The 7921-nt window shown below is 44.1% G+C and overlaps 1 protein-coding gene across 1 annotated transcript in view; it reads left to right on the top strand.

Annotated features, from left to right (window-relative positions):
- The first annotated feature begins 1682 nt into the window (after positions 1-1682).
- The window catches only part of LOC143989317 (uncharacterized), a 31599-nt gene continuing 25360 nt past the window's right edge, over positions 1683-7921 (top strand). The window contains exon 1 of the mRNA XM_077489401.1: positions 1683-1888. The gene's annotated coding sequence lies outside the window, so the exon portion shown is untranslated. The remainder of the gene's footprint in view (positions 1889-7921) is intronic.

Genomic DNA, 7921 nt, shown 5'->3' with positions numbered 1-7921 from the left:
TTATTTTAAAAGTCAGCAGCTGCAGTATTTGTAGCTGCTGGCTTTTAAAAAAAAAAAAAAACGGCGGAACTCCCGGCGGACTCCCGCTTTAAAATAATAAGAAAAAAATAATGGTCAGTTATAGTAGGACATCCCATACACTATGCACAACTCATTTTGAAAACATTTCACTGTAGCGTTTTTGAGATGTCACATTATTAAAATTTTGAGGTGTATAAATAACTAATTTCTAATAAGTAGAAAAAAAAATGGTCAGTTCTATTAGAGGACATCCCATACACTATGCACACCTCATTTGAAACCATTTTACTGTAGCGTTTTGGAGAAATGTCACATTATTCAAATTTGGAGGTGTATCTATAACTAATTTCTAATAAGGAGAAAAAAAGAACGGTCAGTCCCGAATTCAGGACGTCCCAAACTTTAAGCACACCTAATTTGAAACCATTTTACTGTAGCGTTTTGAAGATATTACAGGTTATTCGATTTTGGAGGCCTATAACGACCTCATTTCTAATAAGTAGAAAAAAAGAATGGTCAGTTCTAGTACAGGATGTTCCATACACTAAGCACACTTCATTTGAAACCATTTTACTGTTGCATTTTGGAGAATTTATATATATATATATTGTTTCCCTAACCATTTTCTATGAACTTTTATGTTTAGTTCACATGCTGCCATCTACTGACCTTTTGTGTTTTGCATTTTTATTTTCTATGTTCCTTTCTCTGATTTATGACATGCTTCCTGTGTTCTGTCCAGCAGACTTCTATAATGATTACCTGTATCCGTGTTGTTAAAATAACATGTGAAGTTTGCAATTTACATAAGACAATCATATACAGAGTGCAGGAGCAATCTAGCATCATTTTTTGGTATTACTTCAGTTCTGTTTATTTGATTCACTGTGTATGTACTTAAGGAAGTTGTTAGTAAGCAGGGAATTCTGGGTAGAATCTTCACAGGAAGTAAAGCAGCCACCATTCTTTGAGAAGACACTGCAGGAAGCAAGGCCTGTCTTGCTCAATCTATCGCCATCACCCCTTACCAAGTTGCCAACTGTCCCGAATTTCACGGGACATTCCCACGATTAGGACATTTGGCTTGAATTAATTTTGTCACAGTTAAATGTCTGCGCGTGGCAATGGCGGCATGTCGGGGGCCAGTCTACAATGTGGATGTCGGGGTGGGGGCCAGTCGGATGTCGGGGGCCAGTCGGATGTTGGGGGGCCAGTGACACTGCAATCGTGGTATGTGGATGTCGGGGGCCAGTCTGTGAATGTGGGGGCCAGTGGTATGTTGGGGGCCAGTGACAGTCATGGTATGTGAATGTGGGGGCCAGTCTGTGAATGTGGGGGGCCAGTCTGGTTTTGGGGGGCCAGTCTGTGGATGTGGGAGGCCAGTCTGTGGATGTGGGGGCCAGTTTGTGAATGTGGGGGCCAGTGGTATGTCGGGGGCCAGTCTGTGAATGTGGGGGCCAGTCTGTGGATGTGGGGGCCAGTGGTATGTCGGGGGCCAGTCTGTGAATGTGGGGGCCAGTCTGTGGATGTGGGGGCCAGTGGTATGTCGGGGGCCAGTCTGTGAATGTGGGGGGCCAGTGGTATGTGGGGGGCCAGTGGTATGTCGGGGGCCAGTCTGGAGATGTGGGGGCTGGTCTGTGGAGTATGTGGGGGCAGGTCTGTGCAGGATGTGGGGGGGGCGGTCTGTGGATGTCAGAGGGGCACCAGATGTAAGGAGGGGCTCCGCTGATGGACACAGATGTGAGGAAGGTACCTCTGATGGGGCACCTGATGTAAGGACAGACTCCGCTTGGGACACCTGATGGCATCTGGTGGCAGGCAACGTGGCTAGTGACGCGCTCAGGGCTCCCACTGATTCTGCATTATGGTGAGTTGAATGATTTAATTTCATATTACAATGTAATAATAGAAATAATGCGCTTCAATCATCCTGACACCATAACAATCATGGCGCCAGGATGATTGAAGCGCCAACACCAGTTATTTGGAGTATCTTTATCTGCTGATTGTCAAACTCTGGAAAACACATATTGCTATTGTGGTGTAGGATCGGGGGGCTGCTGTCCCTCCTTTCCCTCTCCCACCCCCTTCCCTCTTTCCATCCCCCTCCATCCCTCCCTCCATCCCTCCCTCCCTCTCTCCATCCCTCCCTCTCTCCATCCCGCATTCATCTCAGACTCTAACCACACCCCTTTGAGCCACGCCCATGTAAACCACGCCCACTATTTTACGTAAACCACGCCCATTTTTCGCCACTACGCACGCAGCATTTTTTCCTTTTCCTATGCCACACCTATAAACGCATGCCCCGCCCCCTAATTATACCACGACTACGCCCACTGCCAAAAAAGTGTCCCGCATTTTTTTTTTTTTTTTTACAATGTTGGCAATGTTGGCAACTATGCCCTTAGAGAACTTAAAAAGTAAGTTTTTATTATCTCATCCTGTATTCTGCATAGTAAGCTACAGACAATATCATCTTTTTTACTGCATAAATACCACAACCTATTCATCGGTTGTATCCTGTCATCTGCTGTAACCTGTTGTTCAGAATGAAAGTACTTCTGTGGATGGAATCGGTATTTGGTGAGTTAAAGCTATCGGATGAGGATTGCAATTTGCACGTCTTTACAGGTTCCAAATTCATTATCAAACAGGATACGACTAAGGAACATTTTTTTTTTGCACACTTGAAGGTAATATTGTGACCAAAATATTTATGATAAAGTAAATTATTAACAATAAAAAATTGTTGTAAATAAAAATTGTTACAAAAAAAAAAAATGAAATCATTGTTTGTCTTTGGTTGAACTTGTCACGATTGTTCATCATATGAGGGGCTGAGGCAAAAGATGTGTTGGAGGCAGGATCTCCAAGCCCCGAGGTTGTTGTAATGCAGTGTTGGTGCAAGGATTTTTGACACATTAGGCAAAACCGAATTTTGCCGCCCCACCTTGGCTCTGCCCCTGACTCTACTCTTTTGCCCTGCCCTTGTAACACATGTGACCTACCTGACTATTACACTGATCTACCTGACACATACACTGACCCACCTACCTGACACATACACTGACCCACCTTCCTGACACATACACCGACCCACCTTCCTGACACATACACCGACCCACCTTCCTGACACATACACTGACCCACCTTCCTGACACATACACTGACCCACCTTCCTGACACATACACTGACCCACCTTCCTGACACATACACCGACCCACCTTCCTGACACATACACCGACCCACCTTCCTGACACATACACCGACCCACCTTCCTGACACATACACTGACCCACCTTCCTGACACATACACTGACCCACCTACCTGACACATACACTGACCCACCTAGCTTAAACACTGACCTACCTACCTGACACATACGCTAACCTACCTACCTGACACATACACTGACTCACCTACCTGACACATACACTGACTCACCTACCTGACACACTGACTCACCTACCTGACACATACACTGACTCACCTACCTGACACATACACTGACTCACCTACCTGACACATACACTGACTCACCTACCTGACACATACACTGACCCACCTAGCTTAAACACTGACCTACCTACCAGACACACTTACTGAACTACCTTCCTGACACATACGCTAACCTACCTACCTGACTATTACACTGACCCACCTTCATGACACATACACTGGCCCACCTTCCTGTCACATATACTGGCCCACCTTCCTGTCACATATACAGGCCCACCTACCTGACACATACACGGGCCCACCTACCTGCCAGATACACTGACCCACCTACCTGACACATACGACTGACCTACCTACCTGACAGATATACTGACCTTCCTAATATACACTGACACTGATTGACCTACCTTCCTGGCACATACACTGACATACTTACCCGACACATACACTGACCCACTTACCCGACACATACACTGACCTACCTACCTGAAACATACACTGACACATACACTAACTTTCCTACCTGACATACACTGACCTACCCACCTGACACATACACTAACCTACCTACCTGAAACATACACTGACACATACACTGACCCACCTACCTGACACATACACTGACCCACCTACCTGACACATACATTGATTGACCTGCCTGACACATTCACTGAATATTACTTCCTGCACTACACCCCCGTCCCCCACACACAGCTCGATGTAGATCGGAGTGGATCCATCCTCCTCCTTACCTCTGTTCTTCATAGATTGATAGATCAAAACATCCGGGCTCTCCTCAGCAGCGGACAGGCAGTATAGCATAGGAGTACAATATATGTGGAAAAAATTGGGCTACTAGTGAAAAAACAATTATAATATATACAGCAGCCAGCATCAACAATAAGACATTTTGTGTAAATTAAAAAGTAAAAAATGCAGCGCTACGAAAATTTACAAACACCCTAGAGATCCCTCAAGGATTAGTGTACTTATAGTGCAATATGAGACATAAATACTATATGCATCAAAACTGGTGATATAAACATAATACAAGTACTCAGTACTAGAATGCGAACAGCCAGGATGTGATCCTGCAAATACACCCGTACTCTATACAGAGCAGAACGCCAGAGGTAAAAAATACAAGCCAGCATAAACCATGGGGAAAAAAACAAAAAAAGCCTCCACATAGTGCAGATGAATCCAAAAGATTAACATTTTAGTTAAAAAAAAAACAAATATAAAAATGCACAAGCATCATATAAGGTGCATCACAAGAGTCACAAAAGTGATCACAAAAATACAAAAAGCGTAGTGTATAAAGCTCAGCAGGCTGGATACATAGCCTGCAGAGCTTTATACACCACACTTTTTGTGATCACTTATCCATGCACCTTATATGATGCTTGTGCATTTTTTTATATCTTTTTTTTTTTTTAAATAAAATGTTAATCTTTTGGATTCATCTGCACTATGTGGAGGCCTTTTTTGTAAAGACAAAGAGCCTCTTCCTTGTCGGGATTCTCTTCGCTACAGCTTATACCTGGCACCATTACTGGTTCTCTTTTACATGGATGCAGGGGTATAGCATTTCCATCGCAGAAGTTTGAACAAGAGAGTGTGGAGAATGTGCCCTGGAGGATTGTTCTTTGCCTTGCTGACCCACCGCCACCGCTGCCGGCGTGTGTGTCCACGATTTGGGGTAAGAGTACCCATCCCCATTGCCTTGGTGTTGGATGCACATCCCTGGGTGTTGTGTGAAGATATTCACCTCATGTGCTAAGGCGGTGTCAACTTTTCCCATAGGAGTTACAACATCTTAATATTACACCTATGGATGTGGAACATTGAATTCTCTTATGAACTTATATAGGATAATCAATGAGGAGCATTTTTGTTTGGTTCAACATGGCGTTCTGCTCTGTGTAGAGTACGGGTGTATTTGCAGGATCACATCCTGCAGCACAGTGGTGTAGTGGGTAGCACTCTCACCTAGCAGTAATAAGGTCACTGGTTCCAACCCCAACCCCAACCACAACACTACCTGCCTGGAGTTTGCATGTTCTCCCTGTGCCTGCGTGGGTTTCCTCCGGGTACTCTGGTTTCCTCCCACAATCCAAAGACATGCAGGTAGGTTAATTGGCTTCTGTCCAAAATTGGCCCTAGTATATGAATGGGGACCTTGGATTGTGGGCTCCTTGAGGGTAGGGACAGATGTGAGTGTGCAATGTACAGAGATAGGGACAATTGTAGACACTCATTTGGGTTGAACTGGATGGACTGGTGTCTTTATTCAACCTTACTAACTATGAAACTATCCTGGCTGTTCTCATTCAAGTACTTGTATTATGTTTATAGCACCAGTTTTGATGCATATAGTATTTATGTCTCATTTTGCACTATAAGTACACTAATCCTTGAGGGATCTCTAGGGTTTTTGTAAATTTTTGTAGCGCTGCATTTTCTACTTTTTATTAGTATAGCATAGGAGTCCTGTCACTGCCAGCGCCGCCATCCAGCGGCTCCATGGTGTCCACGCTGGTCAGGAGGTCAGCTGCACCTCTCAATGCTCCCATCTCCACCACCCCTTCGCTGCACTTAAAAAAGACACACCAGAAGCACAGGCTGGAGTCCTGGAGCAGCGCTTTGTGAGATGTGACAGTGGGCACTCAGCAGGACACATTGATCGGAGGATTATCGGTATGCACCAGATGTGTTCCCTTGGACAGCCAGCTGGCACCAAGCTCACACACGCCTGGAGCTTAACAGGGACAGAGGCTGTGGTGGCACCCTAGGTGGTAGTACCTACTCCGCCTAGTGGTAGCACCGGCCCTGAGTGCAATATTATATTATACTGTATAAATTTTACTTAAAAGATTTCTGTGCATGTCAGGTGTTGTGCCCTAATAATTTTTGTTTTTATTTGTGTTTCCTCTGTATATCTAAAGCCTCATACACACGATAGGACTTTGTACAAACTTTCCCTTGGATTTTTGTACAAAGGGCGTCGGCCGAGAACTTGTATTGCATACACACAGCAGGACTTTTTCAGCCAACTTTCACCAAATCATGTGGTTTTTCTGCTCTTTACTGCCACCTTTGGTCAACTTCTGTATTGTCGTCTGATCTTTTGCATTGGTTCTGAGCATGGGTGTTTGTACCTTGTACAAAAGTCCTATGGTTTTCTGTACACACGATCAGACTTTGCTCCATCGGACTTTTGTTGCCAGAAAGTTTGTCCGTTCTCACAGCCAACAAAAGTCAGATGAAAACCAAAAAAGTTGGTCCGATGGAGCGTACACACAGTCGGATGTTGCTCCAAAACCACTAATTTGCATGTTTGATGTCAAAAAGTCTGATCGTGTGTACGGGCCTTTAGCCTTCTACATTGCAATTCCTTTAACATTGTTTGATCGCACAGTGTTGTGTTCCAACCACAATGTTTACTCATTTTGTTTTTACTGTGCTTCTAAAGGCCCATACACACGATCAGACTTTTTGACAACAAACATGCAAATTAGCTGTTTTGGAGCAACATCCGGCCGTGTGTACGCTCCATCGGACAAACTTTTTTGGTTTTCATCGGACTTTTGTTGGCTGTGCGAACGGACAAACTTTCTGGCAACAAAAGTCCGATGGAGCAAAGTCTGATCGTGTGTACAGAAAACCATAGGACTTTTGTACAAAGTACAAACAGGCATGCTCAGAACCAATGCAAAAGATCAGACAACAATACAGAAGTTGACCAAAAGGTGGCGGTAAAGAGCAGAAAAACCACATGATTTGGTGAAAGTTGATTGAAAAAGTCCTGCCGTGTGTATGCAATACAAGTTCTTGGCCGACGCCCTTTGTACAAAAATCCAAGGGAAAGTTTGTACAAAGTATTGCATACACACAATAGGACTTTTTCAGCCAACTTTCACCAAATCACGTGGTTTTTCTGCTCTTTACCGCCACCTTTGGTCAACTTCTGTATTGTCGTCTGATCTTTTGCATTGGTTCTGAGCATGCCTGTTTGTACTTTGTACAAAGTCCTATGGTTTTCTGTACACACGATCAGACTTTGCTCCATTGGACTTTTGTTGCCAGAAAGTTTGTCCGTTCGCACAGCCAACAAAAGTCCGATGAAAACCAAAAAAGTTTGTCCGATGGAGCGTACACACGGTCGGATGTTGCTCCAAAACAGCTAATTTGCATGTTTGATGTCAAAAAGTCTGATCGTGTGTATGGGCCTTAACAATAAAGACAAAATATGTTCAAATCGAAATTACATTTTTGTAGGAAAACATTTCTGGATGTTTCAACACAGAATGGACTTCAATGGTTACCATCATTTTTCAGGGAGAATTGATGCAGTTTCAAATGTCTTTTGCCGTGTACACACGGTCGGAGAATTCGTTGGGAAGGCGTCTTATCGGACCGTGTGGTCAGATAAT

This window comes from Lithobates pipiens, unplaced genomic scaffold (assembly GCF_037356315.1).
Source record: "Lithobates pipiens isolate NorthernLeopardFrog02 unplaced genomic scaffold, aLitPip1_a1.2 Scaffold_18, whole genome shotgun sequence".
Classification (NCBI taxonomy): domain Eukaryota; kingdom Metazoa; phylum Chordata; class Amphibia; order Anura; family Ranidae; genus Lithobates; species Lithobates pipiens.
The sequence above is the reverse complement of the archived record's forward strand: the minus strand, read 5'-3'. Positions and strand labels throughout refer to the sequence as shown.